We start from the raw sequence: 21,337 nt of genomic DNA, 5'->3' as shown, positions 1-21,337 counted from the left end.
AACGTGCGACCAATAGTGTTCGTACTGAACTACGATCACATATATTTAGGAAAGATGGTAAGATTTCTACTATTTCTTCTTAGTGCATCTTTTGCATACATTATTTTTTAAGCTAAACTTCATTGCTAAGTATGTTACTATACGATGTTCTTCAACAAGGACTCCTGATGAATGTTGTGCCTGATTGGATCGAGACTAAAGGTACCATGAATATTGTTAGCTTACGGCCAAGATATCCTACAATGCACTTTAGTGCATTCAGGATTTCTAATAGCGAGGAATGCTTAATAGTAAAATATTGGAGCAAAATTGTAAACGATCACAGAGAAGTACTAGGGGGCAGCAATCAGAAGCGCAACCCACGATTAGGAGACAGGTTCATCTGCATGCTCCAATATGATGAATCAGCAAAGCTATACATGTTCTATACTATTTTACCTGAGAGAGAGCAGCAGGAGTGATTAATTAGCTAGTTCATGTTCTTAGTACTTGTCCTCTCATGTCCGTGTTCTTCGTCCTGAACTTAATCTCAAAGAGTGATTTGCTTTTGTGGTGTTATGAACGCTTATAATATCATTACCATGTTGAACTCGATGATATCTTTGCTTCTGGTACAAGTGAATATTTCTTGTTTAAACTAGTGTTGGTGGTGATTAGATAGCGGTAATGACTATATGATGATTAAGTAGTGGTAATGAGACGACTATTATATGATGATTTTTAGCTAGCTATGAAAACTGTTGTTGGTGATGATATATATGATGCAAGAGTTTTGATATTAATATGATGATGATGATGAGTTATTATATCATTTATGAAAGAAACTGCATATTAGTTTCAACTGGATGAATTCTAGCTAAGTAATCAAGTATATGCCATATCCATATTACCTCGATCACTTAATTAGGTGATCAAGTATATATAATATAGATATGACATATACTTGATGACTTAGCTAGGATCCACATGCATCCAGTCAAACTGATCTGCGGTATATTCATCTAATGATTTAACAACTCATTATAATGTAAAACAATCACTAAATTAAATTAAAAACACAAAATTAAAGTAAAAATAAAAAATAAAACCAAAACACACCCAAACATTTAGTACCGGTTGTAGTACCGGTTGGTGTTACCAACCGGTACTAATGTTCTACGCGCCCACGGAGCTGGTTCGTGCCACGTGGTTACCCTTTAGCACCGGTTCGTGCTGAACCGGTATTAAAGGGGGGGACCTTTAGTGCCCACAATTTAGTGCCGGTTACCGAACCGGCACTAAAGGGCCTTACGAACCGGTGCTATTGCCCGGTTCTGCACTAGTGGCATCATTTTCGTAAAAAAGAAGAAGATTCATTTACATCCACTCAAACATGGAGCAGGGATGATGTTGCAACACCGCGTTTCCCCCATTACCCCAGGTTATAGAATGATGCAGATCAATACTCCCTCCGTTCCTTTATATAAGGTGCATATGTTTATGATAAAATCCAACAACGTAAGGTGCATTTTTTCTAATATCTCGTAATCTCTCTTTTAGCCCTTCAAAATAAAGGAAATAATATCTCTTCTGATTGCATGTATCTCTTTTTCTAGAAAAAGAAAATAAAATATCTCTCTCCTGATTGTCAGTATCTCTTCATTTCATAGCCTAACTGATTTACTTGCCACTAACCAACAAAATTATCAAGGGTATTTTTATCTTAAATTATCTATAATTTGTTGCTTCGGTCACCGTGCCTGAAACAATACACCTTAGATAAAGCAGAGGGAGTAAGTGCGATCGGACGGAGAAAGCATACGTTTTAAAATACGTAGTTTGAGCGAACCAACCTGTGATTGGATGGTTAGAGGGACTGTGGTATTCCGGCCCACCAGACTTTATAAAATTCATTCAAGATGATATGCCGTATATGAGCGCCTACGTGTGTATTGTGTTAAAAAAAGTAGTTTGAAACAAGAAGGTCAGGTGCATAAAGGAATGTGAAACCTACAAGTACGAGAGAAGATGCGTGCAACTCTGAAACCCGCATCTTTCACGACTCTGTAGTGAGAAAACCTGGGAAAGCTTTAAGCATCCGCTTTGTACATTTTCAGTTCCAACAGAGAAGATGGGTAGATCGATCCTACGCGCGGCAATGTCGTGGATCCCACTGGCATCATATCTCCTATCCTATGATGAAGCACCGATATACGTCAAAAGCTGGCGTGTCCATGTACCGCACGTGGCCGATATGGCGATACGCACGATACGGCCGGGATACCAGGCCGTGCGTATCATGACTTCTGATTATTATTAAAAAAGAAAAAAAATGACGATACGCCGGGGACGCCCTCGGGATACGGCAGGACACGGCCATGCAGCCTCAAGCCCATTAGGGCATCTCCAACCGTTCGGCCCCAGGAGGCATTTTTTTCGCCGCTTGGGGGGCTGCCCGCGAAATTTTTGGCTTGGGGGTGAAAAGATCTCCAGCCGTTTCCACCCTCAAGCGAGGCCGTCGAACGCGTCGCCTTCCAGCAGCTCGCGCCCGCGCCTGGCCGTGGCCGCCCTCCGCTGCTGCCGCCCGCGCCTGGCCGTGGCCGCCCTCCGCTGCTGCCGCCCGCGCGTGCACGCACGTACCAGCTCCCCCCTGCTCGCTCGTGGCCATGGGGACGGCCATTGCAAGGACGAAGAAGACGAGGCCCTCCCCGCCCCGGCCATGCGCGCGCGAGCCCCTCCCCGGCTACGCGTGCTCCGCTCCGGCCACGCGAGCCCCCCGCCACAGCTGCGCGAGCGCGAGTGATGGAAATATGCCCTAGAGGCAATAATAAATTGGATATTATTATATTTCCTTGTTCATGATAATCGTTTATTGTCCATGCTAGAATTGTATTGACAGGAAACTCAGATACATGTGTGGATACATAGACAACACCATGTCCCTAGTAAGCCTCTAGTTGACTAGCTCGTTGATCAATAGATGGTTACGGTTTCCTGACCATGGACATTGGATGTCATTGATAACGGGATCACATCATTAGGAGAATGATGTGATGGACAAGACCCAATTCTAAGCCTAGCACAAAGATCATGTAGTTCGTATGCTAAAGCTTTTCTAATGTCAAGTATCATTTCCTTAGACCATGAGATTGTGCAACTCCCGGATACCGTAGGAGTGCTTTGGGTGTGCCAAACGTCACAATGTAACTGGGTGGCTATAAAGGTACACTACATGTATCTCCGAAAGTGTCTGTTGGGTTGGCACGAATCGAGACTGGGATTTGTCACTCCATATAAACGGAGAGGTATCTCTGGGCCCACTCGGTAGGACATCATCATAATGTGCACAATGTGATCAAGGAGTTGGTCACGGGATGATGTGTTACGGAACGAGTAAAGAGACTTGCCGGTAACGAGATTGAACAAGGTATCGGGATACCGACGATCGAATCTCGGGCAAGTATCATACCGATAGACAAAGGGAATTGTATACGGGATTGATTAAGTCCTTGACATCGTGGTTCATCCGATGAGATCATCGTGGAGCATGTGGGAGCCAACATGGGTATCCAGATCCCGCTGTTGGTTATTGACTGGAGAACGTCTCGGTCATGTCTGCATGGTTCCCGAACCCGTAGGGTCTACACACTTAAGGTTCGATGACGCTAGGGTTATAAAGGAAGTTTGTATGTGGTTACCGAATGTTTTTCGGAGTCCCGGATGAGATCCCGGACGTCACAAGGAGTTCCGGAATGGTCCGGAGGTAAAGATTTATATATAGGAAGTCCTGTTTTGGTCACTGGAAAAGTTTCGGGTTTTATCGGTAACGTACCGGGACCACCGGGAGGGTCCCGGGGGTCCACTAAGTGGGGCCACAAGCCCCGGAGGGATGCATGGGCCAAGTGAGGGAGGGGACCAGCCCCAGGTGGGCTGGTGCGCCCCCCACCAAGGCCCAAGGCGCAAGGGAGTGGGAAAGGGGGGCAAACCCTAGGGCAGATGGGCCCTAAGGCCCACCCTGGTGCGCCTCCCCCTCTCCCCTCCCCTTGGCCGCCCCTAGATGGGATCTAGGGGGCTGCCGCCACCCCTAGGGAGGGAACCCTAGGTGGGGGAGCAGCCCCTCCCCTTCCCCTTGTTGGAAATATGCCCTAGAGGCAATAATAAATATGTTATTATTATATTTCTTTGTTCATGATAATAGTCTTTTATTCATGCTATAACTGTATTATCCGGAAATCGTAATACACGTGTGAATACATAGACCACAATATGTCCCTTGTAAGCCTCTAGTTGACTAGCTCGTTGATCAATAGATGGTTACGGTTTCCTGACCATGGACATTGGATGTCGTTGATAACGGGATCACATCATTAGGGGAATGATGTGATGGACAAGACCCAATCCTAAGCCTAGCACAGATCGTGTAGTTCGTATGCTAAAGCTTTTCTAATGTCAAGTATATTTTCCTTAAACCATGAGATTGTGCAACTCCCGGATACCGTAGGAATGCTTTGGGTGTACCAAACGTCACAACGTAACTGGGTGGCTATAAAGGTGCATTACAGGTATCTCCGAAAGTGTCTGTTGGGTTGGCACGAATCGAGACTGGGATTTGTCACTCCGTGTAAACGGAGAGGTATCTCTGGGCCCACTCGGTAGGACATCATCATAATGTGCACAATGTGACCAAGGGGTTGATCACGGGATGATGTGTTACGGAACGAGTAAAGAGACTTGCCGGTAACGAGATTGAACAAGGTATCGGTATACCGACGATCGAATCTCGGGCAAGTACAATACCGTTAGACAAAGGGAATTGTATATGGGATCGATTGAGTCCTTGACATCGTGGTTCATCCGATGAGATCATCGTGGAACATGTGGGAGCCAACATGGGTATCCAGATCCCGCTGTTGGTTATTGACCGGAGAACGTCTCGGTCATGTCTGCATGTCTCCCGAACCCGTAGGGTCTACACACTTAAGGTTCGGTGACGCTAGGGTTATAAAGGAAGCTTGTATGTGGTTACCGAATGTTTTTCGGAGTCCCGGATGAGATCCCGGACGATACGAGGAGTTCCGGAATGGTCCGGAGGTAAAGATTTATATATGGGAAGTCCTGTTTTGGTCACCGGAAAAGTTTCGGGCGATATCGGTAATGTACCGGGACCACCGGGAGGGTCCCGGGGGTCCACCAAGTGGGGCCACATGCTCCAGAGGCATACATGGGCCAAGTATGAGAGGGCACCGGCCCCTAGGTGGGCTAGGGCGCCTCCCACCATGGCCCATGCGGCTAGAAGGGGAGAAGGGGCAAACCCTAAGGGCAGATGGGCCCTAAGGCCCATACTCCCTGCGCCTCCCTCTCCTCCCCCCTTGTGGCCGCCACCCATAGATGGGTTTTGGGGGATGCCGCCCCTCTAGGGTGGGAACCCTAGAGGGGGCGCACCCTCCTCCCCTTCCCCTATATATATGAGGCCTGGGGGCTGCCCAATACACGCGATTCAATCTCTGTCTCTTGGTGCAGCCCTGCGTCTCTTCTTCCTCCTCCTCTCCTGTGGTGCTTGGCGAAGCCCTGCAAGATTGCCACGCTCCTCCATCACCACCACAACGTTGTGCTGCTGCTGGATGGAGTCTTCCTCAACCTCTCCCTCTCTCCTTGCTGGATCAAGGCGTGGGAGACATCACCGGGCTGTACGTGTGTTGAACGCGGAGGTGCCGTCCGTTCGGCACTAGGATCTCCGGTGATTTGGATCACGACGAGTACGACTCCTTCAACCCCGTTCATATGAACGCTTCCGCTTTACGATCTACAAGGGTATGTAGATGAACTCTCCTTCCCCTCGTTGCTGGTTTCTCCATAGATAGATCTTGGTGACACGTAGGAAAATTTTGAATTTCTGCTACGTTCCCCAACAGTGGCATCATGAGCTAGGTTTATTGCGTAGATTCTTTGCACGAGTAGAACACAAAGTAGTTGTGGGCGTTGGTTTTGTTCAATATGCTTACCGTTACTAGTCCAATCTTGTTTCGACGGTATTGTGGGATGAAGCGGCCCGGACCGACCTTACACGTACTCTTACGTGAGACAGGTTCTACCGACTGACATGCACTTGTTGCATAAGGTGGCTAGCGGGTGCCAGTCTCTTCCACTTTAGTCGGAACGGATTCGATGAAAAGGGTCCTTATGAAGGGTAAATAGCAATTGACATATCACGTTGTGGTTTTGCGTAGGTTAGAAACGTTCTTGCTAGAAACCCATAGCAGCCACGTAAAACACGCAAACAACAATTAGAGGACGTCTAACTTGTTTTTGCAGGGTATGCTATGTGATGTGATATGGCCAAGAAGAATGTGATGAATATATGTGATGTATGAGATTGATCATGTTCTTGTAATAGGAATCACGACTTGCATGTCGATGAGTATGACAACCGGCAGGAGCCATAGGAGTTGTCTTAATTTATTGTATGACCTGCGTGTCATTAAACAACGCCATGTAAATTACTTTACTTTATTGCTAAACGTGTTAGCCATAGAAGTAGAAGTAGTCGTTGGCGTGACAACTTCATGAAGACACGATGATGGAGATCATGATGATGGAGATCATGGTGTCATGCCGGTGACGATGATGATCATGGAGCCCCGAAGATGGAGATCAATGGAGCTATATGATATTGGCCATATCATGTCACTACTATTTGATTGCATGTGATGTTTATCATGTTTATGCATCTTGTTTACTTAGAACGACGGTAGTAAATAAGATGATCCCTTACAACAATTTCAAGAAGTGTTCTCCCCTAACTGTGCACCGTTGCTACAGTTCATCGTTTCGAAGCACCACGTGATGATCGGGTGTGATAGATCCTTACGTTCACATACAACGGGTGTAAGACAGATTTACACATGCAATACACTTAGGGTTAACTTGACGAGCCTAGCATGTACAGACATGGCCTCGGAACACGGAGACCGAAAGGTCGAGCATGAGTCGTATAGTAGATACGATCAACATGAAGATGTTCACCGATGATGACTAGTCCGTCTCACGTGATGATCGGACACGGCCTAGTTGACTCGGATCATGTAATCACTTAGATGACTAGAGGGATGTCTATCTGAGTGGGAGTTCATAAGATGAACTTAATTATCTGAACATAGTCAAAAGGATTTTGCAAATTATGTCGTAGCTCGCGCTTTAGTTCTACTGTTTTAGATATGTTCCTAGAGAAAATATAGTTGAAAGTTGAAAGTAGCAATTATGCGGACAGTAGAAAGCTTATGTCCTTAATGCACTGCTCAGTGTGCCGAACCTCAAACGTCGTTTGTGGATGTTGCGAACATCGGACATACACGTTTTGATAACTACATGATAGTTCAGTTAAACGGTTTAGAGTTGAGGCACTAAAGACGTTTTCGAAACATCGCGGAACATATGAGATGTTTCAAGGGCTGAAATTGGAATTTCAGGCTCGTGCCCACGTCAAGAGGTATGAGACCTCCGACGATTTTCTTAGCCTGCAAACTAAGGGAGAAAAGCTCAATCGTTGAGCTTGTGCTCAGATTTTCTGAGTGCAACAATCACTTGAATCGAGTGGGAGTTGATCTTCCAGATGAGATAGTGATGTTTCCCCAAAGTCATTGCCACCAAGTTGCTAGAGCTTCGTGATGAACTATAACATATCAGGGATAGATATGATGATCCTTGAAATATTCGTGATGTTTGACACCGCGAAAGTAGAAATCAAGAAGGAGCATCAATTGTTGATGGTTGGTGAAACCACTAGTTTCAAGAAGGGCAAGGGAACAAAGGGATACTTCATGAAACGGCAATTCAGCTGCTGCTCTAGTGAAGAAACCCAAGGTTGAACCCAAACCCGAGACTAAGTGCTTCTGTAATAAAGGGAACAGCCACTGGAGCAGAATTACCCTAGATACTTGGTAGATGAGAAGGCTGGCAAGGTCGATAGAAGTATATTGGATATACATTGTGTTGATGTGTACTTTACTAGTACTCCTAGTAGCACCAGGGTATTTGATACCGGTTCGGTTGCTAAGTGTTAGTAACTCGAAATAAAAGCTACGGAATAAACGGAGACTAGCTAAAGGTGAGCTGACGATATGTGTTGGAAATGTTTCCAATGTTGATATGATCAAGCATCGCACGCTCCCTCTACCATTGAGATTGGTGTTAAAACCTGAATAATTGTTATTTGGTGTTTGCGTTGAGCCTAGACATGATTGGATTATGACTATCGCAATACGGTTATTCATTTAAAGAGAATAATGGTTACTCTATTTATTTGAATAATACCTTCAATGGTCTTGCACCTAAAATGAATGGTTCATTGAAATCTCGATCGTAGTGATACACATGTTCATGCCAAAAGATAGTAATGATAGTACCACCTACTTGTGGCACTGCCACGTAAGTCATATCGGTATAAAAATGCATGAAGAAGCTCCATGTTGATGGATCTTTGGACTCACTCATTTTTGAAAAGTTTGAGACATGCGAACCATGTCTATTGGTGTATATGCATGAAGAAACTCCATGCAAATGGACCATTTGAACTCACTTGATTTTGAATCACTTGAGACATGCAAATCATACCACATGGGCAAGATGACTGAAAGCCTCGTTTTAGTAAGACGGAACAAGATAGCAACTCGTTGGAAGTAACACATTTTGATGTGTGCAGTCCAATGAGTGCTGAGGCATGCAGTGAATATCGTTATGTTCTTACTTCACAGATGATTCGAGTAGATGTTGAGAATATTTTCTTGATGAAACACAAGTCTGAATTATTGAATGGTTCAAGTAATTTCAGAGTGAAGTAGAAGATCATTGTGACAAGAGGATAAAATATCTATGATATGATCATAGAGATGAATATCTGAATTACAAGTTTGGCACAGAATTAAGACATTGTGGAAATTGTTTCACAACTAATACAGCCTGGAACACCATAGTGTGATGGTGTGTCCGTACATCATAGTTGCACCCTATTGGATATGGTGGGTACCATGATGTCTCTTATCGAATTACCACTATCGTTCATGGGTTAGGCATTAGAGACACCCGCACTCACTTTAAATAGGGCACCACGTAATTCCGTTGAGACGACACCATTTGGAGAAACCTAAGTTGTCGTTTCTTAAAGGTTTGGGGCTGCGACGCTTATGTGAAAAAGTTTCAGGTTGATAAGCTCGAACCCAAAGCGGATAAAATGCATCTTCATAGGACACCCAAAACAGTTGGGTATACCTCCTAATTCAGATCCGAAAGCAATATGGATTGTTTCTTGAATCGGGTCCTTTCTCGAGGAACGGTTTCTCTCGAAAAGTTGAGTGGGAGGATGGTGGAGACTTGATGTGGTTATTGAACCATCACTTCAACTAGTGTGTAGTAGGGCACAGGAAGTTGTTCCTGTGGCACCTACACCAATTGAAGTAGAAGCTTATGATAGTGATCATGAAACTTCAGATCAAGTCACTACCGAACCTCGTAGGACGACAAGGATGCGTACTACTTCAGAGTGGTACAGTAATCATGTCTTGAAGGTCATGTTGCTAGACAACAATGAACCTACGAGCTATGGAGAAGCGATGGTGGGCCCGGATTCCGACAAATGGTTAGAAGCCATGAAATCCGAGATAGTATCCATATATAAGAACAAAGCATGGACTTTGATGGACTTGCCCGATGATCGGCAAGCCATTGAGATAAATGGATCTTTAAGAAGAAGACGGACGTGGACGGTAATATCGCCGTCTATGAAGCTTGACTTGTGGCAAAGAGTTTTTCACAAGATCAAGGAGTTGACTACGATGAGATTCTCTCATCCGTAGCGATGCTTAAGTCCGTCGGAATCATGTTTGCATTAGCTGCATTTATGAAATCTGGCAGATGGATGTCAAAACGAGTTTCCTTACCAGTCTTCGTAAGCAAAGGTTGTATGTGATACAATCAGAAAGGTTTTGTCGATCCTAAGGATGCTAAAAGGTATGCTAGCTCCAGCGATCCTTCCATGGACTGGAGTAAGCATCTCGGAGTTGGAATGTGCGCTTTGATGAAATGATCAAAGATTTTGGGTTTATACAAAGTTCATGAGAAACTTGTATTTCCAAAGAAGTGAGTGGGAGCACTATAGAATTTCTGATGAATATATGTTGTCGACATATCATAGATCAGAGATGACGTAGATTTCTGGAAAGCATATAGGGTTATTTGAAAGATGTTTTTCAATAGAAAACCTGGATTAAGCTACTTGAACATTGAGCATCGAGATCTATAAGGATAGATCAAAATGCTTAATAATACTTTCAAATGAGCACATACCTTGACATGATCTTGAAGGTGTTCAAGATGGATCAGTCAAAGAAGGAGTTCTTGCCTGAGTTGTAAGGTATGAAGTTAAGACTTAAAGCTCGACCACGGCAGAATAGAGAGAAAGGACGAAGGTCGTCCCCTATGCTTAAGACATAGGCTCTACAGTATGCTATGCTGTGTACCGCACCTGAAGTATGCCTTGCCATGAGTCAGTCAAGGGGTACAAGAGTGATCCAAGAATGGATCACAGTACAGCGGTCAAAGTTATCCTTAGTAACTAGTGGACTAAGGAATTTTCTCGATTATGGAGGTGGTAAAAGAGTTCGTCGTAAAGGGTTACGTCGATGCAAGCTTAACACCTATCCGGATAGCTCTGAGTAGAGATACCGGATACATATAATGGAGCAACAATTTAGAATAGCTCCAAGTAGAACAGTTATTTGGAATAGCTCCAAATAGAGCGTGGTAGCTGCATCTAGGAGATGACATAGAGATTTGTAAAGCACACACGGATCTGAAAGGTTCAGACCCGTTGACTATAACCTCTCTCACAAGCATAACATGATCAAACCCAGAACTCTTGGGTGTTAGTCACATGGGGATGTGACCTTGAGTGTTAATCACATATCGATGTGAACTAGATTATTGACTCTAGTGCAAGTGGGAGACTGTTGGAAATATGCCCTAGAGGCAATAATAAATATGTTATTATTATATTTCTTTGTTCATGATAATAGTCTTTTATTCATGCTATAACTGTATTATCCGGAAATCGTAATACACGTGTGAATACATAGACCACAATATGTCCCTAGTAAGCCTCTAGTTGACTAGCTCATTGATCAATAGATGGTTACGGTTTCCTGACCATGGACATTGGATGTCGTTGATAACGGGATCACATCATTAGGGGAATGATGTGATGGACAAGACCCAATCCTAAGCCTAGCACAGATCGTGTAGTTCGTATGCTAAAGCTTTTCTAATGTCAAGTATATTTTCCTTAAACCATGAGATTGTGCAACTCCCGGATACCGTAGGAATGCTTTGGGTGTACCAAACGTCACAACGTAACTGGGTGGCTATAAAGGTGCATTACAGGTATCTCCGAAAGTGTCTGTTGGGTTGGCACGAATCGAGACTGGGATTTGTCACTCCGTGTAAACGGAGAGGTATCTCTGGGCCCACTCGGTAGGACATCATCATAATGTGCACAATGTGACCAAGGGGTTGATCACGGGATGATGTGTTACGGAACGAGTAAAGAGACTTGCCGGTAACGAGATTGAACAAGGTATCGGTATACCGACGATCGAATCTCGGGCAAGTACAATACCGTTAGACAAAGGGAATTGTATATGGGATCGATTGAGTCCTTGACATCATGGTTCATCCGATGAGATCATCGTGGAACATGTGGGAGCCAACATGGGTATCCAGATCCCGCTGTTGGTTATTGACCGAAGAACGTCTCGGTCATGTCTGCATGTCTCCCGAACCCGTAGGGTCTACACACTTAAGGTTCGGTGACGCTAGGGTTATAAAGGAAGCTTGTATGTGGTTACCGAATGTTTTTCGGAGTCCCGGATGAGATCCCGGACGATACGAGGAGTTCCGGAATGGTCCGGAGGTAAAGATTTATATATGGGAAGTCCTGTTTTGGTCACCGGAAAAGTTTCGGGCGATATCGGTAATGTACCGGGACCACCGGGAGGGTCCCGGGGGTCCACCAAGTGGGGCCACATGCTCCAGAGGCATACATGGGACAAGTATGAGAGGGCACCAGCCCCTAGGTGGGCTAGGGCGCCTCCCACCATGGCCCATGCGGCTAGAAGGGGAGAAGGGGCAAACCCTAAGGGCAGATGGGCCCTAAGGCCCATACTCCCTGCGCCTCCCTCTCCTTCCCCCTTGTGGCCGCCACCCATAGATGGGTTTTGGGGGCTGCCGCCCCTCTAGGGTGGGAACCCTAGAGGGGGCGCACCCTCCTCCCCTTCCCCTATATATATGAGGCCTGGGGGCTGCCCAATACACGCGATTCAATCTCTGTCTCTTGGTGCAGCCCTGCGTCTCTTCTTCCTCCTCCTCTCCTGTGGTGCTTGGCGAAGCCCTGCAAGATTGTCACGCTCCTCCATCACCACCACGCCGTTGTGCTGCTGCTGGATGGAGTCTTCCTCAACCTCTCCCTCTCTCCTTGCTGGATCAAGGCGTGGGAGACATCACCGGGCTGTACGTGTGTTGAACGCGGAGGTGCCGTCCATTCGGCACTAGGATCTCCGGTGATTTGGATCACGACGAGTACGACTCCTTCAACCCCGTTCATATGAACGCTTCCGCTTTACGATCTACAAGGGTATGTAGATGAACTCTCCTTCCCCTCGTTGCTGGTTTCTCCATAGATAGATCTTGGTGACACGTAGGAAAATTTTGAATTTCTGCTACGTTCCCCAACACCCCTATATATACTTGAGGTTTGGGCTGCCCACAACACATGTGTTCCTCTCTATCTTGGCGCAGCCCTACCCCTCTCTTTCTCCTCATATCTCGCGGTGCTTGGCGAAGCCCTGCTGGATCACCACGCTCCTCCACCACCACCACGCCGTTGTGCTGCTGCTGGATGGAGTCTTCCTCAACCTCTCCCTCTCCCCTTGCTGTACCCCTCTCCCTCTCTCCTTGCTGGATCAAGGCGTAGGAGACGTTACCGGGCTGTACGTGTGTTGAACACGGAGGTGCCGTCCGTTCGGCACTAGGATCATCGGTGATTTGGATCACGACGAGTACGACTCCATCAACCCCGTTCTCTTGAATGCTTCCGCTTAGCGATCTACAAGGGTATGTAGATGCACTCTCCTTCCCCTCGTTGCTGGTCTCTCCATAGATAGATCTTGGTGACACGTAGGAAAATTTTGAATTTCTACTACGTTCCCCAACAGTGGCATCATGAGCTAGGTCTATTGCGTAGATTCTATGCACGAGTAGAGCACAAAGTAGTTGTGGGCGTTGATTTTGTTCAATATGCTTACCGTTAGTAGTCCAATCTTGATTCGGCGGCATTGTGGGATGAAGCGGCCCGGACCAACCTTACACGTACGCTTACGTGAGACCGGTTCCACCGACAAACATGCACTAGTTGCATAAGATGGCTGGCGGGTGTTTGTCTCTCCCACTTTAATCGGATCGGATTCGATGAAAAGGGTCCTTATGAAGGGTAAATAGCAATTGGCATATCACGTTGTGGTTTTGCGTAGGTAAGAAACGTTCTTGCTAGAAACCCATAGCAGCCACGTAAAACATGCAAACAACAATTAGAGGACGTCTAACTTGTTTTTGCAGGGTATGCTATGTGATGTGATATGGCCAAAGGATGTGATGAATGATATATGTGATGTATGAGATGATCATGTTCTTGTAATAGGAATCACGACTTGCATGTCGATGAGTATGACAACCGGCAGGAGCCATAGGAGTTGTCTTAATTTATTTATGACCTACTTGTCAACATAAACGTCATGTAATTACTTTACTTTATTGCTAACCGTTAGCTGTAGTAGTAGAAGTAATAGTTGGCGAGACAACTTCATGAAGACACGATGATGGAGATCATGGTGTCATGCCGGTGATGATGATGATCATGGAGCCCCGAAGATGGAGATCAAAAGGAGCAAAGTGATGATGGCCATATCATGTCACTATTTGATTGCATGTGATGTTTATCATGTGTTTGCATCTTATTTGCTTAGAACGACGGTAGTAAATAAGATGATCCCTCATTAAAATTTCAAGAAAGTGTTCCCCCTAACTGTGCACCGTTGCGAAAGTTCGTCGTTTCGAAGCACCACGTGATGATCGGGTGTGATAAATTCTTACGTTCGAATACAACGGGTGTTGACGAGCCTAGTATGTACAGACATGGCCTCGGAACACATGCAAAACACTTAGGTTGACTTGACGAGCCTAGCATGTACAGACATGGCCTCGGAACACAAGAGACCGAAAGGTCGAGCATGAGTCGTATGATAGATACGATCAACATGAAGATGTTCACCGATGTTGACTAGTCCGTCTCACGTGATGATCGGACACGGCCTAGTTGACTTGGATCATGTAATCACTTAGATGACTAGAGGGATGTCTATCTGAGTGGGAGTTCATAAGATGAACTTAATTATCCTGAACATAGTCAAAAGGTCTTCGCAAATTATGTCATAGCTCGTGCTTTAGCTCTACTATTTAGACATGTTCCTAGAGAAAATTTAGTTGAAAGTTGATAGTAGCAATCATGCGGACTAGGTCCGTAAACTGAGGATTGTCCTCATTGCTTCATAGAAGGCTTATGTCCTTAATGCACCGCTCAGTGTGCTGAACCTCGAACGTCGTCTGTGGATGTTGCGAACATCTGACATACACATTTTGATAACTACGTGATAGTTCAGTTAAACGGTTTAGAGTTGAGGCGCCGAAGACGTTTTAAAACGTCACGAAACATATGAGATGTTTCAAGGGCTGAAATTGGGATTTCAGGCTCGTGCCCACGTCAAGAGGCATAAGACCTCCGACGATTTTCTTAGCCTGCAAACTAAGGGAGAAAAGCTCAATTGTTGAGCTTGTGCTCAGATTATCTGAGTACAACAATCATTTGAATCGAGTGGGAGTTGATCTTCCAGATGAAACAGTGATGTTTCTCCGAAGTCATTGCCACCAAGCTGCTAGAGCTTCGTGATAAACTATGACATATCAGGGATAGATATGATCCTTGAGCTATTCGCGACACCGCGAAAGTAGAAATCAAAAGGGAGCATCAATCGTTGATGGTTAGTAAAACCACTAGTTTCAAGAAGGGCAAGGGCAAGAAAGGGATACTTCATGGAACAACAAATCAGTTGCTGTTCTAGTGAAGAAACCCAAAGTTGATCCCAAGCCCGAGACTAAGTGCTTCTGTAATAAGGGGAACAGTCACTGAAGCAGAACCACCCTAGATACTTGGTAGATTAGAAGGCTGGCAAGGTCGATAGAAGTACATTGGATATACATTGTGTTGATGTGTACTTTACTAGTACTCCTAGTAGCACCAGGGTATTAGATACCGGTTCGGTTGCTAAGTGTTAGTAACTCAAAATAAAAGCTACAGAATAAACGGAGACTAGGTAAAGGTGAGCTGACGGTATGTGTTGGAAGTGTTTCCAATGTTGATATGATCAAGCATCGCACGCTCCCTCTACCATCGAGATTGGTGTTTGCGTTGAGCATAGACATGATTGGATTATGTCTATCGCAATACGGTTATTCATTTAAGGAGAATAATGGTTACTCTGTTTATTTGAATAATACCTTCAATGGTCTTGCACCTAAAATGAATGGTTTATTTAATCTCGATCATAGTGATACACATGTTCATGCCAAAAGATATAAGATAGTAATGATAGTACCACCTACTTGTGGCACTGCCACGTAAGTCATATCGGTATAAAACGCATGAAGAAGCTCCATGTTGATGGATCTTTGGGCTCACTCGTTTTGAAAAGTTTGAGACATGCGAACCATGTCTATTGGTGTATATGCATGAAGAAACTCCATGCAAATGGACCGTTTGGACTCACTTGATTTTGAATCACTTGAGACATGCAAATCATACCACATGGGCAAGATGACTGAAAGCCTCATTTTCAGTAAAATGGAACTAGGAAGCAACTTGTTGGAAGTAATACATTTTGATGTGTGCAGTCCAATGAGTGCTGAGGCGTGTAGTGGATATCGTTATGTTCTTACTTCACAGATGATTTGAGTAGATGTTGAGTGTATTTACTTGATGAATCACGTGTCTGAATTATTGAAAGGTTCAAGTAATTTCAAGGTGAAGTTGAAAGATCATCGTGACAAGAGGATAAAATATCTATGATATGATCATAGAGATGAATATCTGAATTACGAGTTTGGCACAAAATTAAGACATTGTGGAAATTGTTTCACAACTAATACAGCCTAGAACACCACAGTGTGATGGTGTGCCCGAACATCATAACTGCACCCTATTGGATATGATGCATACCATGATGTCTCTTATCGAATTACCACGATAGTTTATGGGTTAGGCATTAGAGACAACCACATTCACTTTAAATTGGGCATCACGTAATTCCGATGAGATGACACCGTATGAACTATGGTTTAGAGAAACCTAAGCAGTCATTTCTTAAAAGTTTGGGGCTGCAACGCTTATGTGAAAAAGTTTCAGGCTGATAAGCTCGAACCCAAAGCGGATAAATGCATCTTCATAAGACACCCAAACAGTTGGGTATACCTCCTGTCTCAGATTCGAAAGCAATAAGGGATTGTTTCTAGAATCGAGTCCTTTCTCGAGGAAAAGTTTCTCTCGAAAAGAATTGAGTGGGAGGATGGTGGAGACTTGATAAGGTTATTAAACCGCCTCTTCAACTAGTGTGTGGCAGGGCACAGGGAGTTGTTCCTGTGGCACCTACACCAATTGAAGTGGAAGCTTATGATAGTGATCATAAAACTTCAGATCAAGTCACTACCAAACCTCGTGGAATGACAAGGATGCATACTACTTCAAAGTGGTACGTAATCCTGTCTTGGAAGTCATGTTGCTAGACAACAATGAACCTACGAGCTATGGAGAAGCGATGGTGGGCCTGGATTCCAAAATGGCTCGAGGCCATATAATCCGAGAGAGGATCCATATATGAAAACAAAGTGTAGACTTTGGAAGAACTACTTGATGGTCGTAAGGCTATTAGGTACATATGGATTTTAAAAGAAAGACGGACAATGATGGTAAGTATCACCATTAAGAAAGCTCGACTTGTCGTTAAGATGTTTTCCGACAAGTTCAAGGAGTTGACTACGATGAGACTTTCTCATCGTAGCGATGCTAAGAGTCTGTTGGAATTATATTAGCGATTACTGCATTATTTATGAAATCATGCAGATAGGATGTCAAAACATTGTTTCCTCGACGATTTTCTTGAGGAAAGGTTGTATGTGATACAAACCGGAAGGTTTTGTCAATCCTGAAAGATGCTAACAAGTATGCAAAGCTCCAGCAATCCTTCTAAGGACTGGAGTAAGCATCTCGGAGTTGGAACGTATGCTTTGATAAGATGATCAAAGTTTTGGGTGTATACAAAGTTTATGAGAAACTTGTATTCCAAAGAAGTGAGTGGGAGCACTATAGAATTTCTGATAAATATATGTTGTTGACATATTGTTGATCAGAAATGACGTAGAATTTCTGGAAAGCATATAGGGTTATTTGGAAAGTGTTTTTCAATGGAAAGCCTGGATTAAGCTACTTGAACATTGAGCATCAAGATCTATAAGGATAGATCAAAATGCTTAATGGTACTTTCAAATGAGCACATACCTTGACATGATCTTGAAGGTGTTCAAGATGGATCAGTCAAAGAAGGAGTTCTTTCCTGAGTTGTAAGGTATGAAGTTAAGACTTAAAGCTTGACCACGGCAGAAGAAAGAGGAAGGACGAAAGTCGTCCCCTATGCTTTTGTCATAGGCTCTCTACAGTATGCTATGCTGTGTACCGCACCTGAAGTGTGCCTTGCCATAAGTCAGTCAAGGGGTACAAGAGTGATCCAAGAATGGATCACAGGACATCGGTCAAAGTTATCCTTAGTAACTAGTGGACTAAGGAATTTTCTCGATTATGGAGGTGGTAAAAGAGTTCGTCGTAAAGGGTTACGCCGATGCAAACTTTGACACTAATCCAGATTATTCTGAGTAGTAAACTAGATTCGTGTAGTAGAACAGTTATTTGGAATAGCTCCAAATAGAACGTAGTAGCTGCATCTAGGAGATGACATAGAGATTTGTAAAGCACACACGGATCTAAAAGGTTCAGATCCGTTGACTATAACATCTCTCACAAGCATAACATGATCAAACCCAGAACTCATCGAGTGTTAATCACATGATAATGTGAACTAGATTATTGATTCTAGTAGACTCTTTGGGTGTTAGTCACATGGGGATGTGACCTTGAGTGTTAATCACATATCGATGTGAACTGGATTATTGACTCTAGTGAAAGTGGGAGACTGTTGGAAATATGCCCTAGAGGCAATAATAAATTGGTTATTATTATATTTCCTTGTTCATGATAATCGTTTATTGTCCATGCTAGAATTGTATTGACAGGAAACTCAGATACATGTGTGGATACATAGACAACACCATGTCCCTAGTAAGCCTCTAGTTGACTAGCTCGTTGATCAATAGATGGTTACGGTTTCCTGACCATGGACATTGAATGTCATTGATAACGGGATCACATCATTAGGAGAATGATGTGATGGACAAGACCCAATCCTAAGCCTAGCATAAAGATCATGTAGTTCGCATGCTAAAGCTTTTCTAATGCCAAGTATCATTTCCTTAGACCATGAGATTGTGCAACTCCCGGATACCATAGGAGTGCTTTGGGTGTGCCAAACGTCACAACGTAACTGGGTGGCTATAAAGGTACACTACAGGTATCTCCGAAAGTGTCTGTTGGGTTGGCACGAATCGAGACTGGGATTTGTCACTCCGTATAAACGGAGAGGTATCTCTGGGCCCACTTGGTAGGACATCATCATAATGTGCACAATGTGATCAAGGAGTTGATCACGGGATGATGTGTTACGGAACGAGTAAAGAGACTTGCCGGTAACGAGATTGAACAAGGTATCGGGATACCGACGATCGAATCTCGGGCAAGTATCGTACCGATAGACAAAGGGAATTGTATACGGGATTGATTAAGTCCTTGACATCGTGGTTCATCTGATGAGATCATCGTAGAGCATGTGGGAGCCAACATGGGTATCCAGATCCCGCTGTTGGTTATTGACTGGAGAACGTCTCGGTCATGTCTGCATGGTTCCCGAACCCGTAGGGTCTACACACTTAAGGTTCGATGACGCTAGGGTTATAAAGGAAGTTTGTATGTGGTTACCGAATGTTGTTCGGAGTCCCGGATGAGATCCCGGACGTCACGAGGAGTTCCGGAATGGTCCGGAGGTAAATATTTATATATAGGAAGTCCTGTTTTGGTCACCGGAAAAGTTTCGGGTTTTATCGGTAACATACCGGGACCACCGGGAGGGTCCCGGGGGTCCACTAAGTGGGGCCACAAGCCCCGGAGGGATGCATGGGCCAAGTTTGGGAGGGGACCAGCCCCAGGTGGGCTGGTGCGCCCCCCACCAAGGCCCAAGGCGCAAGGGAGTGGGAAAGGGGGGCAAACCCTAGGGCAGATAGGCCCTAAGGCCCACCCTGGTGCGCCTCCCCCTCTCCCCTCCCCTTGGCCGCCCCTAGATGGGATCTAGGGGGCTGCCGCCACCCCTAGGGAGGGAACCCTAGGTGGGGGCGCAGCCCCTCCCCTTCCCCTATATATACTTGAGGTTTGGGCTGCCCACAACATACGAGTTCCTCTCTATCTTGGCGCAGCCCTACCCCTCTCTTTCTCCTCATATCTCGCGGTGCTTGGCGAAGCCTTGCTGGATCACCACGCTCCTCCACCACCACCACGCCGTTGTGCTGCTACTGGATGGAGTCTTCCTCAACCTCTCCCTCTCCCCTTGCTGGATCAAGGCGTAGGAGACGTCACCGGGCTGTACGTGTGTTGAACATGGAGGTGCCGTCCGTTCGGCACTAGGATCATCGGTGATTTGGATCACGACGAGTACGACTCCATCAACCCCGTTCTCTTGAACGCTTCCGCTTAGCGATCTACAAGGATATGTAGATGCACTCTCCTTCCCCTCGTGGCTGGTCTCTCCATAGATAGATCTTGGTGACACGTAGGAAAATTTTGAATTTCTGCTACGTTCCCCAACAGCGAGCCCCCGCCCCGGCCATGCGCCGTGGAGTGCGCGGGCGGGGGCACCGACGCGCACGTCGACGCGGTGAGGATCCTAGCCTCCATGGCGCCGGAGATGGTGCCCTACCTGACCCGGGACGACACGGAGAAGCATGGACGGGTCAAGATGGCTGTGGAGGCCATGGCTGCCGTCTTGTCTGCGGGCGGAGTCAGCGAAGATGCCAAGAAACCGATCTGTTGAGGATCCTCAAGGAGGCCGCATCACCGGCAGCCATCCTGTGCATGGCCGCGGCTGTGCAGGTACGCGCGCGGCCTGCCCGAGCGTCGATGGTCCGAGCCGACGCAGTGCCCACGCTCGCGCTCGCCGTGGCGGCCGCGCCCACAGCCGCGGCGGAGTCCGCACTGATGCTGTAGTAGAGGCGGCCCACTGCAGCCGCGTCAGCGGCCGTGATGGGCAAATGGGGCGCGAGGCCGTGGTGGCGTTGTTGTGGCTGTCCTGTTGCGCCGGAGGCGGGGAGCGGAAGATGAGGGAGGCGCTGGCAGCCGTGCCGGAAGCGGTGGGGAAGCTGTTGGTGCTGATGCAAGGGGACTGCTCGCCGGCGACGTCGAAGATGGCCGGCGAGCGTGAGCCCCGCCCCGGCCATGCGCTGTCCGCTCCGCGCCGGGCACGAGCCCCTCCGCAGCCATGCGTGCTCCGCTTCGGCTGTGTGTGTGGTAGGTGGCGGATGGAAAAGAAGAGGAGAGAAGAGAAAGAAAAGAGAAAGGAAAGGAGAGAGGAGAGAGAGGGAAGAAAGAGGGGCTGGCAAGTGGGCCTGTGCATGCAAAAAAGACATGTCGGCGTCCCCAGCTGCCCCAGGGGCCTGGGATTAGGGTGGGTGTGTCGGCGCTAACTTTCGTCAAATCCGGCGAAAAACAGCTTTCTGGGGGCCCGAGTGGGGTGTTTTTTGCCCGCCGGCGTCTAAAAAGTGGCCTGGGAGGGCGTCTTGGGGGGCCGGCTGGAGATGCCCTTAGAGGCCCACGTATACGCCTCTCCCACTCCCTCCCTCCCTCTTCGACTTTCACGATTGGATCGAGGGCGACGAGCACGGCAGCACGCTGCCGCGGCCTGTCTCGCCGTCGCTCGTCGCCGCCGCACTGTCAACTCACCACGCAGACGCCTCGAGCGACCTTTTCTCCGCCGCCATGGCAAGAGTGAGGTAA

At 46.1% G+C, this 21,337-nt stretch overlaps 1 pseudogene; it reads left to right on the top strand.

Annotated features, from left to right (window-relative positions):
• The window catches only part of LOC123153570 (uncharacterized), a 23,519-nt pseudogene extending 2,182 nt beyond the window's left edge, over positions 1-21,337 (top strand).

The sequence above is a fragment of the Triticum aestivum genome, chromosome 7A (assembly GCF_018294505.1).
Source record: "Triticum aestivum cultivar Chinese Spring chromosome 7A, IWGSC CS RefSeq v2.1, whole genome shotgun sequence".
NCBI lineage: Eukaryota > Viridiplantae > Streptophyta > Magnoliopsida > Poales > Poaceae > Triticum > Triticum aestivum.
Note: the sequence above shows the minus strand (reverse complement) of the source record. Positions and strands in the feature narration are given on the sequence as shown.